This window comes from Salmo salar, chromosome ssa19, assembly GCF_905237065.1.
Source record: "Salmo salar chromosome ssa19, Ssal_v3.1, whole genome shotgun sequence".
NCBI classification, from domain to species: domain Eukaryota; kingdom Metazoa; phylum Chordata; class Actinopteri; order Salmoniformes; family Salmonidae; genus Salmo; species Salmo salar.
The window spans coordinates 51,322,603-51,350,387 of record NC_059460.1 but is presented as its reverse complement, the minus strand read 5'-3'; the positions used below and the strand labels follow the sequence as shown (position 1 = coordinate 51,350,387).

The following is a 27,785-nucleotide window of genomic DNA, read 5'->3' as shown; positions in this document are numbered from 1 at the left end:
CAGATCATCATGGCATTTGTAGTTCTTTATGATAGCCACATTAACAGCTAATTAGCATTTCATGGGGGGGTAAATACAGGCAAATATATTGATAAAAGTCACATTGTCCTATAGAGATTTAAACGGTTACCAAAATGTCAAGCCAGGGTAAGCCTACAAGAAACTCAGCCCTTATTTTAAGTGTTTCTAAAATCCCCTATGGGAAAAATGGTGGGAAAACGATTGGAACCATTTCCTTGTTTGACCGCTAGGTTTTCTGGGTATAATGACTCATACTGTGGTACTCTATCAGCCTACAATAACATTCTGGACAGATGGGATTTTGGTGTTAAGATGTCAGTGGATGCTGCAGCTCATCATTTCTTCGTCGTTTTATAGGCAGGCATATGTTTCTCAAAAGTTAGCTTCTTGAGAGGGAGGTGCAAAACGGAATCTCGACCTTTTTTCATTTTTTTTCTCTAGGCAGAAATATGAAACCTGGTTCATTTCTGCCATATTTGTTCCCGAGCTCCCAGTTCTTAACATTGCACGTCTCCACTTAGCTTTTTTTAACCAAAATTATTTGTACAATTTTCACAGGAAACTTGCATTTTTGTGAATTATCCACATATATTCTAACACATTGAAACATTTTAGATTTGTTACTCAAATACTCCACGATTGTTTTATCATGCATGCGAATATGACAGGATGATATCGGAGAGTAAAATCTCTGAACAAATTATTTTCTACGTTTTCAAAGGAGAACAAAGTGCTGCAAGTTTTGGTATGGTATATTCGCCTTCACCGCCCATCCAATATTTGTCAGAGGCACACGGTCTGTATTGTTTGGATACTGAGAGCAACGATTTTCTATGGCGAAGCCTTGACCGTCTTTTTTGTCGGTTATGTATCTCTGCCTAGATAAGTAATTTCAAGACTTTGTGGTTGTGAGACAGCATTGACTTAGTTCCATAGAGTTTTTGGAGTATTTTGCGTTTTTGAGATGGCGAGGTTTTGGGGAAACGTGTCTCTTGCCCTACTTTTCCTTGGATTTTTTATGTTTACTTTAGCATCTGTAAATGCTGAACCAGAGCAAGAAGTAGAAGAAGAAGGGGAGGAAAGTACATGTCAGGGGGCTTTTGACTTGTATTTTGTGCTTGACAAGTAAGTAACTGTCTAAATGGCATATTTATTATTATACTGCATAATAAACCCAGGGAGCCGTTATATTGAGATGCCAAGCCTCGCTCGTTACACCGTATTAAGTCATTACTAAACAGACAATAGCGTACAGTGAGCGCCAACATTTTTAGGACAGTGACACGTTTTCTGTTGTTTTGGCTCTGTACTCCATCACTTTGGATTTTAAATGATACAATGACTATGGGGTTAAAGTGCAGACTATCAGCTTTCAATTAAGGGTATTTTCATCCATATCGGTTATAATTACAGCACTTTTTGTACATAGTCCCCCCATTTTAGGGAACCAATAGTATTGGGACAAATTCAGTTATATGTGTATTAAAGTAGTAAAAAGTGAAGTATTTGGTTCCATAGCACACAATGACTACATCAAGCGTGTGACTCTACACATTTGTTGGATGCATTTGCTGTTTGTTTTGGTTGTGTTTCAGAATATTTTGTGCCCAATAGAAATGAATTGTATATAATGTATTGTGTCAATTTGGAGTCAGCATGTCAAATCAAATCACATGTGCCGAATACAACAAGTTTAGACCATACCGTGAAATGCTTACTTACAAGCCCTTAACCAACAGTGCAGTTCAAGAAGAATTAAGAAAATATTTACCAAATAAACTAAAGTAAAACATTTTTTTTAAAGTAACACAATAAAATAACAATAACGAGGCTATATACAGGGGGTACCGGTTCTGGGTCAGTGTGCAGGGGTACCAGGTTAGTTGAGGTAATTTGTACATGTAGTTAGGGGTGGTTATGCATAGATAATAAACAGTGAGTAGCAGCAGTGTACAAAACAAATGGGAGGGGGTGTCAATGTAAATAGTCCAGTGGCCATTTGATTAATTGTTCAGCAGTCTTATGGCTTGGGGGTAGAATCTGTTAATGAGCCTTTTGGTCCTAGACTTGGCACTCCAGTACCGCTTGCTGTGCAGTAGAAGAGAAAACAGTCTATGACTTGGGTGACTGGAGTCTCTGACACTTTTATGGGCTTTCCTCTGACACAGCCTATTATATAGGTCCTGGATGGCAGGAAGCTTGGCCCCGGTGATGTACTGGGCCTTACGCACTACCGTCTGTAGCGCCTTACGGTCAGATGCCGAGCAGTTGCCATACCAGGCAGTGATGCAACCAGTCAGGATGCTCTCGATGGTGCAGCTGTAGAACTTTTTGAGGATCTGGGGTCCCAAACCAAATCTTTTCAGTCTCCTGAGGAGGAAAAGGTGTTGTTGTGCCCTCTTCACGACTGTCTTGGTGTGTTTGGACCATGATAGTTTGTTGGTGATGTGGACACCAAGGAACTTGAAACTCTCGACCCGCTCCACTACAGCCCAGTCAATGTTAATGGGGGGCTGTTCAGCCCGCCTTTTCCTGTAGTCCACAATCAGCTCCTTTGTCTTGCTCACATTGAGGGATAGGTTGTTGTCCTGGCAACACATTGCCAGTTCTCTGACCTTATGTAATATATCTGTCACGACTTCCGCCGAAGTTGGTCCCTCTCCTTGTTCGGGCGGCGTTCGGCGGTCGAAGTCACCGACTTTCTAGACATCGCTGATCCTCTTTTCATTTTCCTTTGGTTTTGTCTTGTCTCCATCACACCTGGTTCCAATCCCATCAATTACATGTTGTGTATTTAACCCTCTGTTCCCCCTCATATCCTTGTCGGTGATTGTTTGTTGTAAGTGCTTGTGCACGTCTGTCCTGGTGTCAATAATGTACCCATTATTTGATTGTTCTGTTTTCCGGTGGGTTTTTTAGTTATTAAACTGCGCCGTTTGGAAACACAGTTTTTGCTCTCCTGCGTCTGACTTCTCTGCCGCCAGTACGCACCCCTTACAATATCTGATCTAATTTGGACATATTTTAGATAAGTTCTCATCTGGTAACACAACTCGTAGAAGATGTATGATTCAATGTTGATAGATTTCTATGTGTACAAACTTGTGTGGCCCTGGATGATGAGGATGTTGGTGCTACTAAGCGAGGTTCCTGACTTCAAACAACCGGATGCTCGTTAGTGACATCCCCTCATCCCTCAGGCCTGAGCTGTTTATGAGATGCACAGGCAAGTGTTTTCACAACACCAGTATCGCAATACTAGGAAGTAAGGAAGCAAAGGAAACAAAACATGAAGCAGACTCAAGTCCTAATGTTGGGGGGAAAAACAGTCTTGTGTTGTCACCCAGAGGCACATGAGTTTTTTTTGCAAGCTATAGCACACACTATTTTGCAAAAGTATGTTTTAATGGACCATAAAGTTGACTCTGCTTCATGTTTTCTTTTTTGCCAAGAAGAATCTGGTGTCATAGTATTGCAATACTGGTATCGTCACAACACTAGCACAGACCATATTCTGGTTGAGATGTAGATTACGGACATAGCCCTTTGTACTTTAGCCTGGTCATTGGGTTCCTGACCAGACCTGAACAGGAAAAACTCTGGCCCTTAGTTACATCCCATAGGACCAGGAGTTTTTCCTCCGGGTCTGGCTCTTGTCACACTGCATAGGGCTACAACTAGGATACAAATCAAATCAAATTATATTTGTCACATGCGCCGAACACTGGAATGGCTGGAGTCAACACTTTGGTCTCGAGTTTCTTTGAATATAAATCCTGTAAATTTCACGACTAGTTTATGGAAAAATCTCCCTCTGCCAAGTGGTCACCGAATACAGGAAAACAGACCATGTGGATATCATGAATCATTACTGTTAAGGTCCAAATGGGTAGTGGATCAAAGAGAACCAAGCTAAAGTTATCCCTATGTTGTGGTGTACTATAGGCTTACTGAGGTATGACCATATAATTAGTAATTTAATAAGATCTCTATGGGTATGACTTTGACATTAATCAGACTGGTAGCCCCTATCCTGCTGTTTTATAAGGAACACAACAAAATGTATTGTTTTAGGGCATGTTTCTATCACTGCAGACCAGTACTGATGCCAAATGTTCTGCATAATAAAAATCATCAAAACACACTCCCTACCACTGTAGCTAATGCTCATCAGATGTTATGGGAAAACACCCTAGTTTTACTTTTGGTCTGTAGACATCACTTCCTTGCCCTTACTTCCTTATCTGTAACCAGTTCGCTGCAGCCTGCAACACTCAAATTGGACAGTTTTATCCCAATCTCTTCATTCAAAGACTCAATCATGGACACTCTTACTGACAGTTGTGGCTGCTTTTCGTGATGTATTGTTTTCTCTACCTTCTTGCCCTTTGTACTGTTTGTCTGTGCCCAATAATGTTTGTACCATGTTTTGTGCTGCTACCATGTTGTGTTGCTACCATGTTGTCATGTTGTGTTGCTACCATGCTGTGTTATGTGTTTCTGCCTTGCTATGTTGTCTTAGGTCTCTCTTTATGTAGTGTTGTGTTGTCTCTCTTGAAGTGATGTGTGTTTTGTCCAATATTTATATATTTTTGTATTTTATTTTTAATCCCAGCCCCCGTTCCCTTAGGAGGCCTTTTGCCTTTTGGTAGGCCGTCATTGTAAATAAGAATTTGTTCTTAACTGACTTGCCTAGTTAAATAAAGGTTAAATAAAAATAAAAACCACATTTCCATCCACAGTTTATGCGAGTAAAGTCATACTGTATAAAAAAATAATCACATCAGCTGTGATGGAAACAGGAAGTTTCGGGTACAATTTTATAAATGCCAACAGATCATTTGTTCGTTCGACATGGTGGCATCTTTTTGTGCCGGTAAAATTAATTATACAAGAAATGGCGATGGAAACACCTTCATGAGAAAATATTGATATAATAATCATAATGTCGAAGTAAACTTGGAGTCACGCGATGATTTGTTGTGTGGTCCTCACTATACAACTCGGGAAACCATGCGGTTTATTAGGCTACAGATGAAATACGTTTTGATGAACTTCACAGGGTGGTGAAAGTGCAAGGTGGACTAACTTACCCGCAGAGCCTACCCCCACTATATCTGCTGTTGTCTAGAGCACATGTGCCAAGACCAGACTAGGTACATTTGCTATTTAACACAACAGAATTTGTGACAACTATCGGTAGAGTTGAAAAAGCGATGGAAACACATTGAACATTTGATTTTTATTCGGTCCTTGGACACTTAAGTGAAAAGGTACATTTTGTGTGCACAACGTCATCACGCACAGAGTTTTACCCGCAACAAGTCTGTTTGGTGGAAACTGGTGGAAATATTTGCATATTTTCTTAAAGCAGATTTTGGAGAATATCTGCGTGAAAATCTGTCGCCATTCGGATGGAAACCTAGCTACTGCCACCTGCATTTACCTCTTGTAGGACGTGAAAACTCAGGCCTACGGGACATTCACTGTTTAGAAGACACAAGATAATACTGCTAGAAGCTCTGATGCCCTAGCAGATTCCCACAGCCATACTGTGTGTCTTGACCCGCTTGGCCTTGATATAATTATTTTCTGATCAAGCTATGGGACAATAGGTGTAACGGTCGTCGTACGTAGTGGACCAAGGCGCAGCGGGTTGAGTGCTCATAGTGACTTTATTAGAACACGTAACAAACAAAACAAGAAAAACGATCGAACGAACAGTGTTGCAGGCTAACACACAGCAGTACAACAACAACTTCCCACAAAGGGACAGGTGAAACAGGGCTACCTAAGTATGACTCTCAATCAGCAACAATGATGTACAGCTGTTCCTGATTGAGAGCCATACCAGGCCAACATAAAGAAATACACAACATAGAAAACCATAGAAATACAAAACAAGAACATTACCCAAAAACCCCAGAACACATAAATCAAACACCCCTCTTACATAAATACATATACCATTAAACCCCGAACCACATAAAACAAATACCCCCTGCCACGTCCTGATCAAACTACAATAACCAATAACCCCTTATACTGGTCAGGACGTGACAATAGGAAACAATTTTGTTTGGCACCTGTGTTTTCCCAATAGAAGCTGCATGTAGCAGCCATTTGTACTTCCTTTTCAAGTCTTAGTCATTCTTCTGAAGAATGTTAATCATTGCGAAATGTTTGTTTTTTTCACAGGCCAACATTGAATTTGGGCGTTAAGTTGTGATCATTTTTAAAATCCAAGCCAACCCGGACTACATCTGGAGTCTATAAATAATGTAAACATGTCAAGACTTTTTCACTGTGGAATGTGTATTTTTTTCTCTCTCCTGGACCATGGTGCTGCTCTGGCCTCTATAATGTGTCAGAAGAAGCCTTTGGCATGTGTGATTTGCAGGAATAAATGCCTTGTTAAAGGTGATGCGCTATGAAGAAATCACTCCGCCATTTCCTGTTTGCTAAAATTCTAAAAGTTCACCTAATTTCAGTTTGTGTGACAAAACAACAAGTATAGTATAGGGCAGGGTTTCCCAACTGGTGGCCCAGCGGCCCAGCTGTTTTTGTATTATCGTTTTATTGTTGGACATAAAAGACTGTAAACATGCCAGCAAATCAGCTCCAAGTGATTTTCATTTTGGAAATCTGTTCCAAAGTTTTCCCAGGCATAATAGAGAGATATACAGTAAGTGATCGTATACAAATGTCAGCAAGGTTTGAAATGATTCTGTTTTAGTTAAATATTGTGTCCGTTTGGTCAATTTGCAGTTTACAAATTATTTGTAATTATGTTCCGAACCCCTCACCATCCGCTCAAGAAAAAAATTGTCCCACGGCTGAGGCGAGTTGATGATCCCTTGTGTAGAGAATCACTGTACCATCTAAACCGCTATGAAATATATTTTCCATAAGCCAAAATATTGTATTTTTGTATTGTACCAAGCCGCAAGTAAAAGACGCAAAAACTTAAGAACGGGAGCCATAGAAATAATGCACATAGAACAGATATACCGCTTCTTAGACTTGCTTTCAACGAGAATGGCAGATCGATAACTCACATTTCTATGTGAATTTGGTCTGGTTGCCCAAAAAGTTACATATTGCAGCTTTAAATGTTATCACACCATCTAGAATCCCCAGTGCTTTGGGGTACCCGAGCAAGACAGACATTTTAAATGGGCAGTCAGTTATTTAGAGAAAATAATATTGCACCCAGAGAAAGAGGGTGAGAAGAAGAAAGAGAGGGAATTTTTTTTGTTTAAATCCAAAAGGTAAGGGAGTGAGAGTAAAGAAAGATTGCAGTTGGAAGCCTAGACACAGCAAGTAGGCCTCAAGCGGAAAGTAGGTTAATGGTCTATCCGTACAAATCCATGTGCATAGTCAGTTAAATTGGAGTAAGATCATTGCTTCGCAGACTGGGGTGGTTCTTAACATGCAGCAGGCCCAACTGGAAAGGGAGCCTACAGCTTCATGCTGTTGGATTCTCCTCTCAACACTTAGGAGCGTGAGAGCAGAGCCTTTTACTGAACACCTGGGTCTGACAGCCTTTTCCCCCACATGTTTTCTGACATCCCTGGCTTAGACCGACTGAACACTCTCTCTGTCTGTCTCTCTCTCTCCCTGACTCACTTCATTTTGCTCATTGTAGTGGTGAGTTTTCACACAGTCAGCAGAAAGAAAGGCTTGATAAAACAAAACAAAAAAAATATATATATAAATGACTCTTCATGTTCAAAGTAACAAATTCTCTCCCTCTCAGACATCTAGCACAGTCCTGACCTGGTCTGTTTAGCGTTGCTAGATGTCGATCGTGCATGTTTCTTCCCTGAGTGTCCTAAGGTGTTTGGAAACAGTACAGCTACAGCCGTCCGATCAAACACTGTAGTAAACTAAATAACTGTTGTTTATGGCCTTGAGGCCATAGCCTGTCATTCGTCTTATGTCATTTGTCTGTTGTGCTCGTTGGTCTGTTATTCCCCAGGACAGTTTTCAGTGGGTTGGTTAGAGCACAGACCTCACCAGTCCTGATCTATTTTGGCTGTGTGGGCTGAAAGACAAAAAAAATCTACTTGTGGTTGGAGATCCATGGTGGATCTTTTCTGCTTCCCCCAGCAGAAGAGACATTAAAGAGCCAGCGCGTGGTTTTAATTATCCCAGTCATCCGAATGTTACCCCGATCACTCTCTCTCTCTTGGCTATGGGGTTCCATCTGTTTCAAAATGAGTTTCATATGGCCCGACATGTGCCGTTTATCATGTACATATAGTCAGAGGATTGATCAATTATATAACACTAGACAAAGGAAACGTGCACTCTTTTTGATATGATATAATCTCAAACTCCTGTCGTCAAGAGCTCAATCATTTTAGTCAACAAAGCTGTTGAAGCTTGCAATAACAACTTCCACAACTTTTGAACTGTAATGGTTTGACTCAGTCTATTAAAATTGTATCAAAGAAAAAATACCACAACATTTTTCTTCAAGGATCTCACAAGACAATAGCCCACTTCCTTTCCTAATGCTGTTTATACAGGTGAGAAAATTGCAAGCTCGGCTCCAATCCCACGACTGCCTGGTACCTCAGAAAACAGTCTTGTCCAACACAAATAATATCCATTATGATGCAAAAAAAATCTCCAAGGCGGGGGGGAGTCCTTAGCTTCACTCCTCTTAGAAAATCACTGAAACACTATCCCTATATGGCTGTACTGTACATGAAAGAAGCCATTTTGAGGTGTAGTATTTCCCCCGTAGTAATGAAAGAAACTGCATGCCTGACAGATTGGCTCTTCCCTCGGGTCAGGGCAGTGCGACTGTGTGTTCAAGCTGTGTCAGATGAACACTGTTTATTCAACACATTTGTTGAACATCCAAGTGTGACGCTAGCTGGCCTCCCCCACAAGTTTTATTTGGGTAAGGTTTGTTTAGTTTGACAAGTATTGTCCTCACAGGGTGCTTTGACTCCGATGAATGCAATGTTTGTAAAGCTTCTAAAGAATATACTCAACTCTAGCTGCACAGTATGTCATGCCTGTTTATCCTACACATTAACAACACAAATATACACCAGAAAACCAGTACGGAGACCAAACTGGGAAAACAAGTTCATGTTATGTCTGGTGCCCAGATTGTAACTATTACATCAGACATCCATGTAAGGCTTCGTCAGCAGCATTGTCCTATTTCAGGCTACTGCTTCATCCATCCGCTAACAGCGGTTTGGTTCAGTTCAATAAATTAGATCATTTCCCATGAGTAGTATTCTTCAGTAACGAGTCACCGCCACAACCCCCAGCCAGGTCCCTTCCTTCCCGAACTAAGAGGAAATGAAGCTCCTCTCTGTGGAAAGCATTCTGCTTTCATAGGGACTATTACTGCTACCGTCCCTTATGGAAGCTCAGAGACCACAGGGTAGCTAGCTGGGCCGGCTGCTGAGTTACACACTTGGTCCTCAGATGTGTCCTAACTCACTTTCCTCCTTTTCACTAATAAATGGGGTTAGTTTGTGTCAATGGAGATTCTTCTGCTAATGTTCAAATGGCTTGTGTTTTCCATGACATATTGTTTGGCCAATCAGCTTACTGATAACCTCTCTGTTATGATTTTCTGTTAACTTTATATGTCGCAATAGTACAATCAATTCCTGTACTAGGAGGTGTTGGATAAACATTTAGGAAATGTGTCACATGTGGGTTTAAACAACGTTAGGTTGTAGGATATAAGTATTCCTCTGTTTTCTTTCTTTCTAAGATCTGGCAGTGTGAAACACCACTGGAATGAAATCTACTCCTTTGTGGAGCATCTAGCTGAAAAGTTTATCAGGTAAGAGAACATCACAAAGATATTTTGTTGTCAATCAGGGCCTGAAGAGGCAGCATGGCTAGTTCGTGCACAGAGGTGAGTTGAATCGGGACTGTCCGATTGGCTGAGACCACGAGCTGTAGGTGATAGCGATCTCTCATGTGAGGGTGGGTGAGAGCTAGACTCTACGGCGTCAGCCGGAGAAATAAACAACGCGCATGCCGGAAAATAGTCCTTCATCGCCATCGGCATGTGAATTCTGTAACAGCATTTATTTATTAATAGGAAAAGTATCTTCATTGCTGCTTGGCCTGTAATGGCAGGATCCATCCAGCGAGCTTTAAGAGAAACAGCAAAAAAAAATGATTTCCCCAATGGAGCAAAGACTGTCCATGTGCTCATTCACTTACCAACCAACCGCGGTAATGGCATGTGTCATGAACATAACGGCAGCTCGCGAGCTTCAAGCTGGAGGACAAAGACATACATGACCAAAGTGCACAGCGATGTCAGCTCGCTATTCCCTTAACGTCAATAGCTAGTAAGCTTCCTCAGTTTGGGTGATATTGTTTTTCCCCATCACAATACTCTCAAAAACAACATATGAATCCATCAAATTGGGTCCAGAGTCCTTGTGAACATGGCCCATAAACAAACAATAGGATAGAACTAACCACAGAGAATTCAGTGATTTATGCTTGAATGCATGGACATGTTTCCATGTAAGGTTTTTTTTTATCCTAGGGACATTTTTGACGCCAAAACACGTCCTTGCATGTCACAATAAATACGTGAAATAAATGATTTGGAGAGTGTGTCCATTGTGTGGTCACGATTTTTAGTTTGTTTGTTTATGTGTTGAGTTCAAACATAGTATGGCCTCTTTGAGGCTTGACAAAAGGAATTTTTTAATGGTTCAGGACCACCATAGTCTCTAACCGTTGTTTGTGTGCTGTGTTGTTTTACAGCCCAATGTTGAGAATGTCCTTCATTGTCTTTTCATCCAGAGGAACCACTCTCATGAAACTGACAGAAAACAGGTACACTGAAAATATTGGTTAAATGCATCCCAAATGCCACCCTATTCAGGTTATAGGGTGCAATTTGGGATGCATCCGTTTTCCTTGTATGAGGAATAGAAGTGGTGACTATTTTACTCAGTAATGCCATTTAGACATCAGACCAAGACATTTTTTTTTATAACGTGAGATTTGTGTTGTTTGTCAGGGTGGAGATAAGAAAAGGATTGAATGTGCTGAGGAAAGAGGTACCTGGGGGAGACACCTTTATGCACCTGGGCTTGGAAAGGGTATATATCTGCTTCTGACGTGGTCTTACTTTATCATGTTATTCACCTGTTTAACATATTTAAACAAAACAAAAAACATAATGAGAAGAATAACATTGTCTTCTCCTTTCAGGCAAATGAGCAGATACACCATGAAAACTTTGGTGAGCTTCCAATGGCATCTGTCACTAGGGTTAGACATAGCAAAGATCACTCGATACTTGGCAATGTTGAGGTCATACTATTGATTGACCTCTCCGTTACAGGGACAGCAAGTGTTATCATTGCCTTGACTGATGGGGAGCTGAACGAACACCAACTCGTCACTGCACAACAGGAGGTAGGCAAATTGGATTTCTATAACATTCACCTTCCTGTTGATGTAAAGGAAAGACAATGTTAAACCATGTTCTCTGGTGCTGATTCTTGGTTTCCTCCCAACAAACAGGCAGAGAGAAGCCGATCTCTAGGAGCTATGGTGTACTGTGTTGGAGTAAAGGACTTCAACGAGACACAGGCAAGGGTTTAGTTTGCAGTAAAACATGCATGTCCTGCTCCCCTGTCAAAACACATTTAGGAACCTGTTGTTAACAGAAAATCATATACTGTAATTACACCTAGTAATACTACGCACTCAATATTATTTCACTACAATGATTACAATATGTGCTATTTATATTTAGTAACTCATTTGTAGACTATGTATCCCATAATTGCATCTACCTACACATCTTGAACCCGAGTTTGCTTGTGAGGTTTACAGGGCTACTTATACGCCAGGCTGAGCAGTAATAAAATTGGGCGATTTGACTTGCATGCAAACGATTACCATATTAGCTAAAGAAGCAAGCTTCAGAGTCATGCAATGTTTTAACTGGATTTTTTATGCGTCGTTCTACCACCCAGATTGACTTTCACTAAATGTCTGGATATAACATACTGTACTTTTCCTTTCATCAAGGTTGTTTAGGCCTCTGTTCAATGTCCATTGTACATCAGGATTGTACTTATTGTCCCTATCATTTTACTGTTATTTCCCCCCTAACCTGGTCATACATGTAGAGAGAGATGAAGGTACAATAACCATACAATATAATTGTATGGTTATTTCATCTCAAATCAAGTGTTCACTGAACTCTTCACCGAAGTGAATGGGTCATGATGTGTGTGTCTCTGGTTTCTGAGACGGGAGCCAGGATGAAGCACTGGGTCTGTGTAAATAAACCTGTTCTCTCCTTCCCCCTATAGCTGGCCACCATAGCAGACACCATCGAGCATGTGTTTCCTGTGATGGGCGGATTCGTAGCCCTGCGAGGAGTGATCGACTCGGTAAATACACACTGGCCAGGAAGGAGAGACTTAGACCTGTTTCACGAAACATACCTTCAGAGAAAGATCAAATAAAGTTGAAAAGTCAAAATAGACTGTTGTAAATGTAGCCTATAGCTACTGAGTGTCTCAAATTTGAGGAACCTGTCTCTTATTTCGATACAGAATCTTCACAAGATATGAGTCACCTTTAGCCTATTTAACCTAGTCAACTCAATCATTTTCTCCTTCTCCAGATCATCAAGAAGTCCTGTATTGAGATCCTAGCTGCAGAGCCCTCCAGTGTTTGTGCAGGAGGTGGGGTCCCTAAAGGATCAAAGCAGATCAACGCTAGTTCCCTGTCATTGCCTAAGTGCTGTGTTCATTTCATTAAGGGGCCAGGCTGGTGCCCTTCCCTCTGACTGGGGCTCAGCTGGCTCGTATTCATCCAGTACAAAAAAAAAAAAATGCATGAAATGAAATGTATGCATTCACTACTGTAAGTCGCTCTGGATAAGAGCGTCTGCTAAATTACTAAAATGTAAATGTAATTATGGCACACAGTAGCAAAACATAGAAAAACATTTTGAAATGGAAAACAGCAGGTAGCCTAGCGGTTAAGAGCGTTGGGCCAATAACCGAAGGTCACTGATTTGAATCCCTGAGCCGACGAGGTGAAAAATGTGCCCTTGAGCAAGGCACTTAACCCTAATTGCTCCTGTAAGTCGCTCTGGATAAGAGCATCTGCTAAATGACTAAAACTAAAATGTGTTTCTTATTGGAAAAATTCAGGTGGTCCCTCTCTGTTTCATTCTGGGTTTTTTTGCCATTTGGTACCTAATGAATAGGACCCTGATCACTCAAATGACTTCAACAGACAGGAATCCCCATTGGGGTTAATGGAGGGTAGTGTATTGGGGATCTTGTTATGAAATGGTCTCTAAATGGAATGTCCATGTTTAATTTATGCTGGCCTGCCAAATGGAAGTCAATTTGATAAATTACTTGTTTTCTAATCGAGAGAGACAAGTCCCATAAGACCTGTGTTTCCCGAGCATGATGTTTCCTGTATTTTATTTAACCGATGTTGACAAGTCAGTCTAGCTACTCTTGTATGCTACCCAACATAATTGTGCAAAGTCGGATAGCCTATGATCATATTAAATGTATGTAGTATTTTTCTAAACTCAAGGTGTCTTATTTCCAGAGAGCTTCCAGGTAGTGGTGAGAGGAAACGGTTTCCTTCACGCCAGGAACATAGAGCAGGTGTTGTGCAGCTTTAGACTCAATGACACCCTCACCATTAGTGAGTACCTGCTTACATTTACACTTCATTTACTGTAGGCTTCACCGGGTGTTTCATACCAATGTGTGCAATGTGTATTTCCAGCTGTAACATGCATGAAGAACTACAGTCGATTGAAGAAACGAAACGTATTTAAGTAAACGGAGTGTTTGGTTCTCTCCATAGATAAGAAGCCTGTGGAAATCAAAGACACGTTCCTGCTGTGTACAGCTCCGGTTATAGATGAAGTTGGGCAGTGAGTACCTTTTTTAAAAAGACATTTTTAATCCGTTTTAAGATGGTCAGAGCTATCACTGTTTTTATGCACTGTAGGATGAGTGTGTGTTGTCTCGCATTTCTAGCCGATCACCCCCCCCCCCAAGCCCTCCCACATAAACACACTACCAGAAGAAGCCTGCTATTCATTAGGGTGTCTTAACGGACTCTGTCAGGGCCAAATTCCACTCCTCCTCTATTCTCTCTTTCTCTATATGTCAATGAGTTCATTCAGGTAGAGCCTCATTGGTTAGAGCCCTGTGTTTTCATAATGAGGACAGTGTTACGGTTGCCCCATCACAGGTGGCTGGTGGCACCTTAATTGGGGAGGAGGGCTCATGGCTGGAACGGAATTAATGGAATGATATCGAATGTGGTTTCCATGTGTTTGATACCATTCCATTTACTCCATTCCAGCCATTACTATGAGCCCTCCTCCCCTCAGCAGCCTCCTGTGTGCTCTATAATCCAATAACAGCTACATCCATCATCAGGCTGCCTCATTTCTAATGTAGGCCTCAGAATCTCCAACATCAACAAACCACTTCAGAACCCCATTTTTAAGAACTTATTGGATCAGGTCATAAATTGAGGAATTAGACAGCAATGGTAAAAGACTTAAGACTCTGAGGGCTCGTTTGACCTTGGATGAGACAGTTTAAGGGAGAAATAAAACAAAAGTGCATGACGTACTTTCCAGCCCACAAACTCTCTCTCCCACCCACTCTTTGTGTTCCCCCAGACTCAAAACCCTGTTACTCTCCACTCCTCCTTTCCTCTCTCATCTCCCTCCAGCCCTCACCCCATTCCCCTGCCTGCCTTCCTCTCCCCTCTACCTCCAGCTTTCTCCTCTACCCTCACCCTGACACTTCTCTCGCTCTCTCACTCTCTCTCTCCACTAACAGCTCTGATCAAAGCAGCAGAATGTCTGCCTAGTGCAGACCCTGCCCTTTCATCTGCTTGTTTAACAGATGTCTGACACCACACAGCCAAGACTGGCACTTCCTGTCTTCCTCTCTGTCTGGTATTTTATTCCTGAACATCCAGTTTCTGTAGTTAACTCCCTCCTCCTTCTTCCCTCTCTCCCATTGTTTTTCACCATTTTTTCCTCCTCATCTTTCATCTTCTTTTAATCTGTAGTCATCTAGCAGTTAGCATCCCATGGTCAAATTGATCATTCTCCCCTCACACACATGCACACGCGTACTCACATCTCCACAAAATGTGAACATGGCCCAAGTCCAACTGACCATATTTTTCCCCTGATCGTTACTTCTTTCAGGGATACACAGCCGTTTGCTGGCACTGAATTTAACCCACGGACTCCAGACAGCCAAACCAAATAATGCTTATCAGTCCAAATGACCTAGTTCGCATATCCTGTTGATCAGTCTGCGTGCTTTGCAACCCTAGAAAAATGCAGGGAATTCCAAATTAGGCTTTTTATCACCAAGGTTTGAGAAGTTTTCCAGGCTTCCTGAGGTCACATGTGAATAATTGTTTTGCACCCAGAAGAGAAAGGTACTTGCAGTAGTTTTTGGAGATATGAAGAAATGTGGGCATCAACTGTTTTTGATCGGGCAAGGTAAAAACCTCTCTTGGCTGAAAAAGGGTTAAATCAACTTTGATACCAGTGCCCTACTTAGTCTCAGACATGTAATAACATTGCTGCGCAAGAATAGCTTTGTTTGTTGGGCGCAAAGCTCTCTTTGTGTGGCACCTTGACACTGGACAACTGTGCCCTTTTGCCATTCAGTGGTCTTGGGCAAACAGGTCTTAACTAGCCTAATTTGTCTGTTTTTGCGTTTCAGGGTTGTTTATCTACAAGTGAGCATGAATGAAGGCCTGTCGTTCATCACTAGCTCTGTACACATCACCACCACAGAGTGTGTAAGTATGCTCTACCAATCACATTACAACTACTACTCAAAACTCACTAGAAATTGTCTAATGTTCGGAAAAAATTATCCAATTTCCATCATTTTGCATTGAATCGTTTGTTTGTTTCTTCTATCGGAATCTTTTTCTGTTTTTTATTTCTGCTTCCTCCTCCTTCTCCTAATGTTAGTCGTAACCCTGTCTTAACTCTTGTCTTTTATCTTCCCTGGCAGTTTGATGGCACCATCCTTCTCATCACCCTCCTGGTTCTGTTCCTGTTAATGGCCGTGCTGTTCATGTGGTGGTTCTGGCCCCTCTGCTGCACTGTGGTTAGTGTACCCCTACAAAAATGTCCATTCATTATAATTCACATAATAATTCTAATTTCCAGTTACTGCAGGATTACTTTCCTGCTGTAGCAAACTGGCTCAAATGAAGGTCCTACATCTGTATACCGTATAGAGTAGACCCTATGGCAGAGTAATTGCCACTGGAATGACTTATGTAATTACGTAAACAAAGTAACCTGGTTCAATGTAATGAAAATGATGTTGTTATTGTTTGAAAGGGCTTTTACTTACCAGAAAACATTACTTTAAACGGTTGTAACAAATTTCTCTCAGTTTTGCAGTTCATTCAGATAATAAATGATACATCTGTGGTTTTTCTTTTGTTAAACATTCTTCATTTGGACAATAAATGATGATTGGCGAATAATTTTAAAGGAACACGGGGCACGTATCTATGAAGCTCCACATCTAAACTGCTTGCTAAATCTATTTTTCAACTATAAAAATAATGTTTCTTTGCAGGATCCTTTTCCTGACATTCAAGAATGGCTAAATAGTTTTTTCTGGTTGTCTTGATACAAGTTGCACCATCCAATTATGTCAGATATACAGGAGTGCAACTTTCACCATGGCATGGACCATGGCGATCCATTCAGGCACATGAGAATTATTAGAATATGGCAAATATTAGTTAGTTATTGCATTCTATCTATGCTGGCTTTCTCGGGCTACCTGAGACCTGAAACAGATAGGTGGGAGGGGATACGGAAGGTCAATTTATTAATGCGCAATTTGCCTAAATGGGTAATGAAACACTTCAGCCAGTACATTTTTATTAGACACTGTAGTTTTTCTGGTGTCATGTCATTACATCCAGCTGTTTTATCAAAACAAAATTGTTAAATGCATATGCACCCTAGCAGGCAATTATCTAATCTATTTTCTATGCAAACGTTCTAAATGTCAACAAGAAAAATCACTGGACAAATTACTGGAAACATAGCTAGTGTCCAACAGTTGATATTAATGTGACTTTCTCCCCTGAACTTCCTGTCAAGGTGATCAAGGAGCCTCCTCCACCACCCCCTCCAGAGCCAGTAAGTCAGCCCTTAAATCTCTGAAAGTATACACATGCATTAAAGACTATACACACACACTCAGTCACACACACTCAGTCACACACAGGGTCTCAATCATAGCACAGACCTATTAGTGAGCCAGGAAACGCATCATCAAGCTCAGTGGGTTCTATGCTCAATATGGATGAAGTTCCCAGAGAAAGCAACAGTATTCAGATGAAAAATCAAGAATAAGTGACAAAATGTTAAGTGATGCAGTCATGAGGCCTCTTCAGGGCATTTCGCCACAGAAGTTGATTCCAAATAATAAGTCTTTGTCACATTTTCCATAGATGTGACACAGCTGGTCGTGAAACAGAGGCATTATATTCTATGGATCTCTGATGCATGAATAGCCTAAAGCACTTACTAATTCTCTATTTTACCCCCACTGGGAGTCTTTCAATTCTATTTCCTTTTGGGGGAATTCTTGTTTTATTTTCTGTGAAGCTATTTTGTTGGGGAATGAAAAAAGCTTTCATACAAGGCAAGTGAGATAAATAGCTTTTTGGAGACGTTTACTATCGTGGCCAAGAATATGGGAAAGGTGCATAATATCGTAACACATGAACACATGCTCCTATCGTTTCTCTCCGCCAGGAATCAGATGATGAAGATGGCATGCCCAAGAAGAAGTGGCCCACCGTGGATGCATCCTACTATGGAGGAAGAGGAGTCGGGGGAATCAAAAGAATGGAGGCGAGTTGGATCTAATCCACTCTTGACATTGAAATTGCTATAATCTTTATCCTCCATATTTCCTCACAAACACATCAAAGTTGGAACTTTATTATAGACTACATCACTGCCCGTGTGTAGTATGTAAAACTCCTTCTGCAGGTACTGTAGGTCATATAAGCTGTGTTCCACTCCTACAGGTGCGCTGGGGAGGGAAGGGTTCAACGGAGGAGGGGGCTAAACTGGAGATGCCCAAGAACGCTGTGGTGAAAATGCCCGAGCAGGAGTTTGAGCCTTACGAGCCCAAGCCCAAGAAGGCCCACAACAGGAAGCCAGCCGCGGACAGGAAGTGGTACACTCCCATACAGGTAGAAACACACTTTTCTTCTCTTTCCTTTCTTCGTTTCTTTCTAAGACTAGTATGTACACTCTCTTCCTCGCTACCGCTACTTTTATAATAGGGTACTGTGTAGTATGAAAGAACATATTGGCCATGCACACTTACCAGTTGGCTAGCTAGAATGCATTTTTGACAGTATTCACTGTAGTCATTTCTCTGTCTCTTGTCGGCAGGGTAAACTGGACGCCATTTGGGCCCTGTTTCGCCGTGGTTACGACCAGGTCTCTCTCATGAGGCCTCAGCCAGGAGAACATGTGAGTACTAAAGCCTTAAAACACCCTGGGAGCCCAGCCTTAGTCCAATCCCTCATCAGACAGTCCAATCCCCAAAAAACGCCCCTGCAGTGGCCGACACCTCACCAGTGCCAAGATTCATGACAAGGCAGAGCCCAACACCTGCTTCAAATCAGCCATAAAAGGGAAATAAACCAGGACTGTGGACACACTCCAGGAAGTTCCTCTTAATGTTTTAAAATCACTACTTTCACATGTTTTAACTTTGCAATGCTGACCCTTTGTATCAAAACGGAGATTGGAGTTTGGCTTGGAGTTGGTTTTTGCTCTAGATATGCACTTTGGAGGGCTAGACTATCTGAGGGACTGTATCCCATAGATCTCCTCTCATTTCTTTCCTTTGAGAGCTGCAGCTAGCCTGCTGAGATGGCACCTCTCCAGGTGCTAGTTAAAATCATGCGTTATTTGCCGAAAATCTTCAATAGCCCTTTTTAACTGGAATTCCACATTTAAAGATTATTCTCTCGGCCAAAAATAGGAACTGAGAAGACATGACTGTACTGCCAGATAAGCTCTCAACAACGACACGGGAAGTCAGCTATCGACCGCGAAGAGGAACAATGATGATTAGCGTCCTTCAGATTTCTCCCGGACAAAAAGATGTCAATACTTTGTTCAAAGGGTTTGACCCAGGAAAGCTTTTAACGATCGCCACCTGCAAAAGGTTACGTGACGCAATGCTTACTCCAGCGGAATCGTTTCCATCCCTCCGTGTAATGGCGTCGCCTACTCGAGTAATTTGCGGTCGGTTACGAAGAAGCACAAAAATTCAGAGGCAGGCCTACTTGTACTGGTGTAATATATATTTTTTCCTTCAGGGAGGAATGAACACATATGCAAGGCAGAGGAGCTCTTTTCTTTCCTGTGTAAAGTGTTACCTGAGGAGACCGGGCCATGCTTGCTGGTAACACAGCTCTTTCACTCTCACACACACACACACACACACAGAGGCCATATTGGTGCTCACAGAACATGTACGGGCCTTGTGTGTTCCGTTGGACCCATTTGGCCAAGGTCAGATCTGGTTTCCCGACAGACATATTTCAGTCTGTTGCTATGTTGCATTTTATCGCCATGCAGATTGCTATGACGATGCCTGTATCCTGAATGGCACTATTGAGAGAAGCCTTGGCTAAAAGCCTTTCCAGTACAATTCCATAAAACACGACTGAATGCTCCTCGTATCCATAGTAGAAAGGCTGATCTATCAAGCCTAGTTTCCTTTGATTTTATCAGTTTACAATGGACCTGCTATGTCCCCTAGTCTATGCATCCTCTGAATACAACTCACGTAGCTATCGATCTAACTCCATGACTATTGAAAAACAGAAAGGCAGCATCTGTTGCTCTCTCTCTCTCTCTCTCAATTTCAATTCATGAGGCTTTGTTGGCATGGGAAACATATGTTTACATTGCCAAAGCAAGTGAAATAGATAATGAACAAAAATGAAATATAGAATAGAAAATGAATAGTAAACATTACACTCACAAAGGTTCCAAAAGAATAAAGGCATTTCAAATGTCATATTATGTATAAATGCAGTGTTGTAATGATGTGCAAATAGTTAAAGGTAAAATAAATAAACATAAATATTGTCACGGCTGTCTGAAGAATGGGACCAAAGCACAGCGTGTGTATCGTTCCACATTTTATTATGACTGTGAAACTATGCAAGACATACAAATAAATGAATGAACAAAACAACAAACAGTGACGAAGAGGTGCAACATACATTTACTCAAAATACAATCTCCCACAAACCCAGGTGGGAAAAACAACTACTTAAGTATGATCTCCAATTAGAGACAACGATGACCAGCTGCCTCTAATTGGAGATCACCCCCCCCCCAAAAAAAACATAGAAATACAGAGACAAGAACATGACAACATAGAAAATCTAAACTAGACACAACACCGTCACGCCCTGACCTACTCTACCATAGAAAATAAAAGCTTCTATGGTCAGGACGTGACAGATATAGGTTGTATTTACAATGGTGTTTGTTTTTCACTGGTTGCCCTTTTCTTGTGGCAACAGTCACAGATCTTGTTGCTGTGATGACAACACTGTGGTATTTTACCCAATAGATATTGGAGTTTATCAAAAATGGACTTGTTTTCGAATTCTTTGTAGGTCTGTGTAATCTGAGGGAAATATGTGTCTCTAATATGGTCATAGATTTGGCAGGAGGTTAGGAAGTGCAGCTCAGTTTCCACCTCATTTTGTGGGAAGTGTGCACATAGCCTGTCTTCTCTTGAGAGCGAGGTCTGCCTTCGGCGGCCTTTCTCAATAGTAAGGCTATGCTCACTGAGTCTGTACATAGCCAAAGATTTCCTTAATTTTGGGTCAGTCACAGTGGTCAGGTATTCTGCCACTGTGTACTTTCTGTTTAGGGTCAAATAGCATTCTAGTTTGCTCAGTTTTTTTGTACATTCTTTCCAATGTGTCAACTAATTATCTTTTTGTTTTCTCGTGATTTGGTTGGGTCTAATTGTGTTGCTGTCCTGAGGCACTGTGGGGTCTGTTTGTGTTTGTGAATCGAGACCCAGGAGCAGCTTGCTTAGGGGGCTCTTCTCCAGGTTCACTTCTTTGTTGGTGATGGCTTTGTTATGGAAGGTTTGGGAATCGCTTCCTTTTAGGTGGTTGTAGAATTTAACGGCTCTTTTCTGGATTTTGATAATTAACGGGTGTCGGCCTAATTCTGCTCTGCATGCATTATTTGTTGTTTTACGTCGTACACAGATGATATTTTTGCAGAATTGTACATGCAGAGTCTCAATTTGGTGTTCGTCCCATTTTGTGAATTCTTGGTTGGTGAGCGGACCCCAGACCTCCCAACCAGGTCTAACAGAATCTGTGCAGAAAATCTAGGTCTAACAGAATCTGTGCAGAAGTTCTAGGGGCTGCTGTAGGCACTCCTTGGTTGGGGACAGAAGCACCAGATCATCGGTAGACATTTGACTTCAGATTATAGTAGGGTGAGGCCGGGTGCTGCAGACAATTCTAGTGCCCTCGCCAATTCGTTGATATATATGTTGAAGAGGATGGGGCTTAAGCTGCATCCCTGTCTCACCCCTGGCACTGTGGAAAGAAATGTATGTGTTTTTTGCCAATTTTAACCTCACACTTGTTGTTTGTGGGCATGTATTTTATAATGTTGTATGTTTTTCCCCCAACACCACTTTCGATCAATTTGTATAGCAGACCCTGATGCCAAATTGAGGTGAAAGCTTTTTTTAAATCAACAAAGCATGAGAAGACTTTGCCTTTGTTTTGGTTTGTTTGATTGTCAATTAGGGTGTGCAGGGTGAATACGTGGTCTGTCGTACAGTCATTTGGTAAAAAGCCAATTTGACATTTGCTCAGTACATTGTTTTCACTGAGGAAATGTACGAGTCTGCTGTTAATGATAATGCAGAGGATTTTCCCAAGGTTGCTGTTGACGCATATCCCCCAGTAGTTATTGGGGTCAAATTTGTCTCCACTTTTGTGTATTCGGGTGATCAGTCCTTGGTTCCAAATATTGGGGAAGATGCCAGAGCTGAAGATGATGTTAAAGAGTTCAAGTATAGCAAATTGGAATTTGTGGTCTGTATATTTTATCATTTAATTTTGGATACCATCAACACCACAGGGCTTTTTGGGTTGGAGGGTTTGTATTTTGTCCTGTAATTCATTCAATGTAATTGGAGAATCCAGTGGGTTCTGGTAGTCTTTAATAGATGATTCTAAGATTTGTATTTGAGCATGTATATGTTTGTTCGTTGTTATAGAGCCAAAAAGATTGGAGAAGTGGTTTATCCATACATCTCCATTTTGGATAGATAATTCTTTGTGTTGTTGTTTGTTTAGAGTTTTCCAATTTTCCCAGAAGTGGTTAGAGTCTATGGATTCTTCAATTACATTGACCTGATTTCTGACGTGCTGTTCCTTCTTTTTCCGTAGTGTATTTCTGTATTGTTTTAGTGATTCACAATAGTGAAGGCGTAGGCTCAGGTTTTCTGGGTCCCTATGTTTTTGGTTGGATAGGTTTCTCAATTTATTTCTTAGGCATTCTTCATCAAACCATTTGTCATAGTTGTTCATTTTCTTAGGTTGTCTGCTTGAAATTTTTGGATTTGATAGGGAAGCTGAGAGGTCAAATACAGTGTTCAGGTTTTCTACTGCCAAGTTTACTCCTTCACTATTACAGTGAAACATTTTGTCCAGGAAGTCGTCTAGAAGGGATTTAATTTGTTGTTGCCTAACAGTTTTTTTGTATATTTTTACACTACTTTCCTTCCATCTATAGTATTTCTTAATATTGTGCAGTTTCTTTGGCTTTGATGCCTCATGATTGAGCATAGCTCTGTTCAAGTAGAGTGTGATCTCCCCCTCCCTCCCTCCCTCCCTCCCTCCCTCCCTCCCTCCCTCCCTCCCTCCCTCCCTCTAACTTCCTCCCCAGCTTTACTGTGGGATTCTCTGTGCTGGTTTAGGACACCCAGACACACTCCTTGTTTGCTTAGTTTCGTTTGAGTGTGGTATAGTGCAGTATATGTGCGCTTGTGTACTGTGGGCACAGCCCTACAGGGTATGATTATCTGTGCATAGTCTGGTTTAGTCATATCCCTCTCTCTTTGTGCAGCCCTAGTCTTAATTCACTGGCTCCACACTGCTACATAGGACCACAGCTATGTCTCCAAATACTCTCAACTTCTCAGCGAGCTCGTATGTAGAACATCATGTGTTCGAGCAGATCGCCTCCTGAGGTTACATTAGAGGCTTTGATTTAACGTCTCCCCTGATAGAGTGTTCGCAATGCGAAGGACATGAGGTAATAGCGAGCAGAGATGACCGCGAGAGTCGTCTATACCAGCGGGGGCACATGAAAACCATTCTGATGTAACACGGGCTAGCCTGTTTTGTGACATCTGGGTTTTAATGGTAGACGTTAGAAGAAGGAGGTTTGAAGGGGCATCTTTGTTTTGCCTTTGTACTGTAAGTTCTGGTTCAAAGTCTCACACCAGATTCTTCTATTGGTTTTTCAATCAATCCACGATTGTGCACTCCAATACATGTCAGATGTTTTTAAGTTATGTAACCAGTAGGTCCCTCAGGTCCTCTGGCACTGGCCTTTTAATTATCCTAAAGCCTAGGACCAAGATGCACGGAGAGGCAGCCATTAGTTATTATGCCCCCAGCCTCAGGAACAGCCTGCCAGAGAACCTGAGGGGGGCCGAAACTGTGGACATATTTAAAAGATAACTTAAAACACATATTTTTGGCTTTTCCTTAGGGTGCTTTTTATTTGTTCAGTTTTATTGTAATTATTTTGTTTTTATCCTCTTATGTTTGTTGTGTAGTAAATATTTCAGTTTTTATTTATTGTTTTTATTATTTTTTTTCCTGTGAAGTACATTCAAATCAAATCAAATTTTATTGGTCACATACACATCTTTAGCAGATGTTTTTGCGGGTTTAGCGAAATGCTTGTGTTCCATGTCTGAAATGTGCTGTATAAATAAAGCTTGATTTGATTTGACCACACTGGTTCAATGTTATGAACTCGCAGAAAGGTTGCTAAAATGAGCCTCTCTCAAAGGGTCTGCAGAGAACGTATGCACTGAGAATGAAAGAATATTTGATTAAAATCCATGACCCTTCTCATGCTCTCATCCTGTTATTGACTTGATTGAATGTCAGAGACCGAGTTTGTTTACCAGAGGATTTCTGTATTTTTTCTACCTCATATATCATTTACAAGTCAAGATGAATGGAATGTGTCCACTGTTGTTTTCATTGATGTCTTGCCAATGCAGCCACTCAGTGTGTGAGTGTGTGTTTGTGTGTGTGTTTGCATATGTTAAATGGCTCTACAGTATGACCTAGTAAGTCCATGTCTGCCTATCTGCGTGGGGAATGGAAAAGGGGTCACTGGGATGTCTGTCTGGTAAGGGCATAAATCTGAGTTAGACCATATACCACGAGAGTGCACTGTAAGACGCCACTGTGGTCGAAGTTAGGGGTTCTCACTATGTAGGGAAGTAGCTGTGGTGGACGAGCATAGGGAGCAAAAGTTTATGCTACAAAAGGAACGTATTGCTTTGAATTGACTCAAAGCAACCCCCCCCCCCCACGTCTGTCTCTACATTTCTCTCTCTCATTCTCCATATGGTGCTATAAACAACATGGGGTTATTGGAAAGCGGCCACAGTTTCATTGGTAACAGGACATTGGAACAGGACATTGGGCTGGGAGGAGAGGGTAGAGGGTTCACAGCAGGGGCTGATGGGTAAGACACCTGTGTACTGTACGTGGGAGGTGGGCTGGACCATGTGGGGGAGGGGAGGGGGGTTACAATGTAATCTGAGTTATGTCTTTACTGTAGCTTAATGGGGTTCTGTATACCTCCTGACTTTTAGGACATTGATCACCATGTAATCGGATGTTACGGTATCTTTCCCCCCAGGGTCGATGCATCAACTTCACCCGGGTGAAAGATGAGGCAGCGGCAGCAGCCAAGGCCCCTCCTCGGGCCCATAGCCCCCCTGCTCCAGACTACCGTCCCCTGATCCGCCCCACTACACCGCCGCCAGCACAGACCAGCCCGCCCCCGCGAGCACCGCCCGTCAGCCAGCTACCCCCGGGGCCACCCCCTCCCGCACCCCCCCAGGGCCACCCTGCCCCCCTCCCTCGCGCCCCCCACCGTGCCCCAACAACAGACCATGAAAGCGATTTAGGGACCCCACTCCAATAAAGCAATAGTCCCCGCTGCCAAAGATGCTCCCTCAACCAAAAATAAACATAGTATTTATTTGAGTTGGGGTGAATTTAGCAGGAGATGTAATGGTTTGTTGCTGGACAGCAAAAGATTTAGTCATAGGAGGAAAAATACTGCAATGGATGAAATTTGTTTATTAACTACTGAGTATCCGATGATGGTAAGTGTCAAGGTGACAGTAGAGTAGACTGGGCCTTTGTGTGGCTTTAGTTATCACTGAGTCGATTTACTTTCAACCACAAGGATTGGATTTTTTGTAGTATGACAAACCTGCTGTCAAACCAATCTGGATTAGCTTTTTGCATCTCTCTTTTGTGAATATTTACATATAGCTTTTTAGATCTCTCTTTTGTACATTGAAAGATTTCAGGGCTTGATTATGTTTTTTCTCTGATGTCCAAATTAGTTAAACTCAGACTGAGAAGACAGTTTTTGCCAGTGGTGGAAAAAGTACCGAAGTCATACTCAAGTAAAAGTGAAAGTCACCCAGTAAAATATTACTTGAGTAAAAGTCTAAAAGTATTTGGTTTTAAATATACTTAAGTATCAAAAGTAAATGTTTTACTTTTGATAATTTTCTTGTTTTATTATTTTACGGATAGCCAGGGACACACTCCAACACTCAGACATAATTTACAAAAGAAGCAATTGAGTTTAGTCAGTCCTCCAGATCAGAGACAGTAGGGATGACCAGGGATGTTCTCTTGATAAGTGTGTGAATTGGCCAATTTTTCTGTCCTGCTAAGCATTCGAAATGTAACTAGTACTTTTGGGTGACAGGGAAAATGTATGGAGTAAAAAGTACATTCTTTTCATAAGGAATGTAGTGGAGTAAAAGTAAAAGTTGTCCAAAAATATAAGTAAAGTACAAATACCCCTAAAAAACTACTTAAGTAGTACTTTAAAGTATTTTTACATAAGGACTTTACACCACTGGTCTTAGCCCATGTGAGTTAGTCCATATTCCCATTGAGAAACCGATTTTCATTACTCCCATTTGATAGTGTTGCCGGAAGCCATAAGCGTATAAGCATAAGTTGACACTGAGATACTTTTGATATGGACTGAACACGTAAAATGTGTATATTTTTTGAATTAGTAAATGGAAAATCATACATAGCGTAAGAGATGTCTATCGACAAAATCTGGCATTTTTAAACACTTCGTTGGTCAATATCTGAGGGTGAACCCAGGTTTACCTAAGTTAATATTGGTAATTGTGCACATTGAATGCAGTTCAGATATAGCATTATTTTAGTTTTATTTCTTTCATTTGTTTTGATCCCTTTTGAAAAATAAACCTCTCAAATCAAACAACCAAAGTCAGGTCATTGTTCTCTCATCAAGTTTTTACATTCCAAAAACTGTACAGTAATTTGATACATTGTATCATTTACCTTTTGTTTTTGACCACAATCACATTGCAACTGCAGGGCAGTTCACCACGTCTCTAATTTATTAACCCCCAGACCTAGAGGAGGGTACTTGAATACGACAAAGGTGTCCGCTGACAAAGACGGACACTGTGCATGTAAACAAACTATTCACGCAACTTCATACGACAGCGTTTCTCAACCCCATTGGTCTATAGTCCGGCACTAGGTCATGAAATATTGCTTCCTTAGTGCAACTGTACTTTATCAAAAGGCTATAAAACATGGTGAAATCTGAGTGATTTTTCTATGAACCAACACCGATTCAATCAAGTCCCCAAAGGAGGAAAACTACAGCATGCCAGTCCTTGGTACAGACAAAGGTTGAGGAACACTATTAGAAACGTATTACACTCGGTACCTTTCAGGATTTTTTCTACTTAGATTTTTCTACTCTCTTTGTATAATGTACTTCATTCGATTATGTACTATAATACCATTGTGTTACTATATTCCTTTGATATCTTGTAGCACTGCTGAAAGCTGTTCAGGAGGAGGATGATGATGATGATGATTAAGAGGTGCATACATTTACTTAGTTTTTATTGGTACAATAACACAAATAAAGCTCAAAGGCACCCAAGTGTAATATTAAAGTTCTGCTTTTTGACAATGATGAAAGCCCTTCATTTCATTGACTGGATTGATGGCTTTTATTAGTACATCACCCCATTCAAGCAATGGCATACAGTAGTTAGAAGAGCAAGCAACAACATTATATACACCTCATTATTATGTCGTTTTTATCTCTATGCTTCAGAATGACCATTAGGACCTTTGTGGAGTGGTGTTCTGAGAAAAAACTGAGATGCTAAATGTTAACCATTGTTTTACATGTTAACCATTGTTTTACATGTATTAATGGGAGTACTGAAACAAATATGGAAAGACATTAATATTATATAATATGGTTTTTTTAACAGTATTAATAAAGGTTGACTTCCAAGCTTTTA

At 41.2% G+C, this 27,785-nt stretch overlaps 1 pseudogene; it reads left to right on the top strand.

Moving 5' to 3' along the window:
• The first annotated feature begins 290 nt into the window (after positions 1-290).
• On the top strand, positions 291-27,785 carry LOC106578998 (anthrax toxin receptor 1-like; annotated as a pseudogene).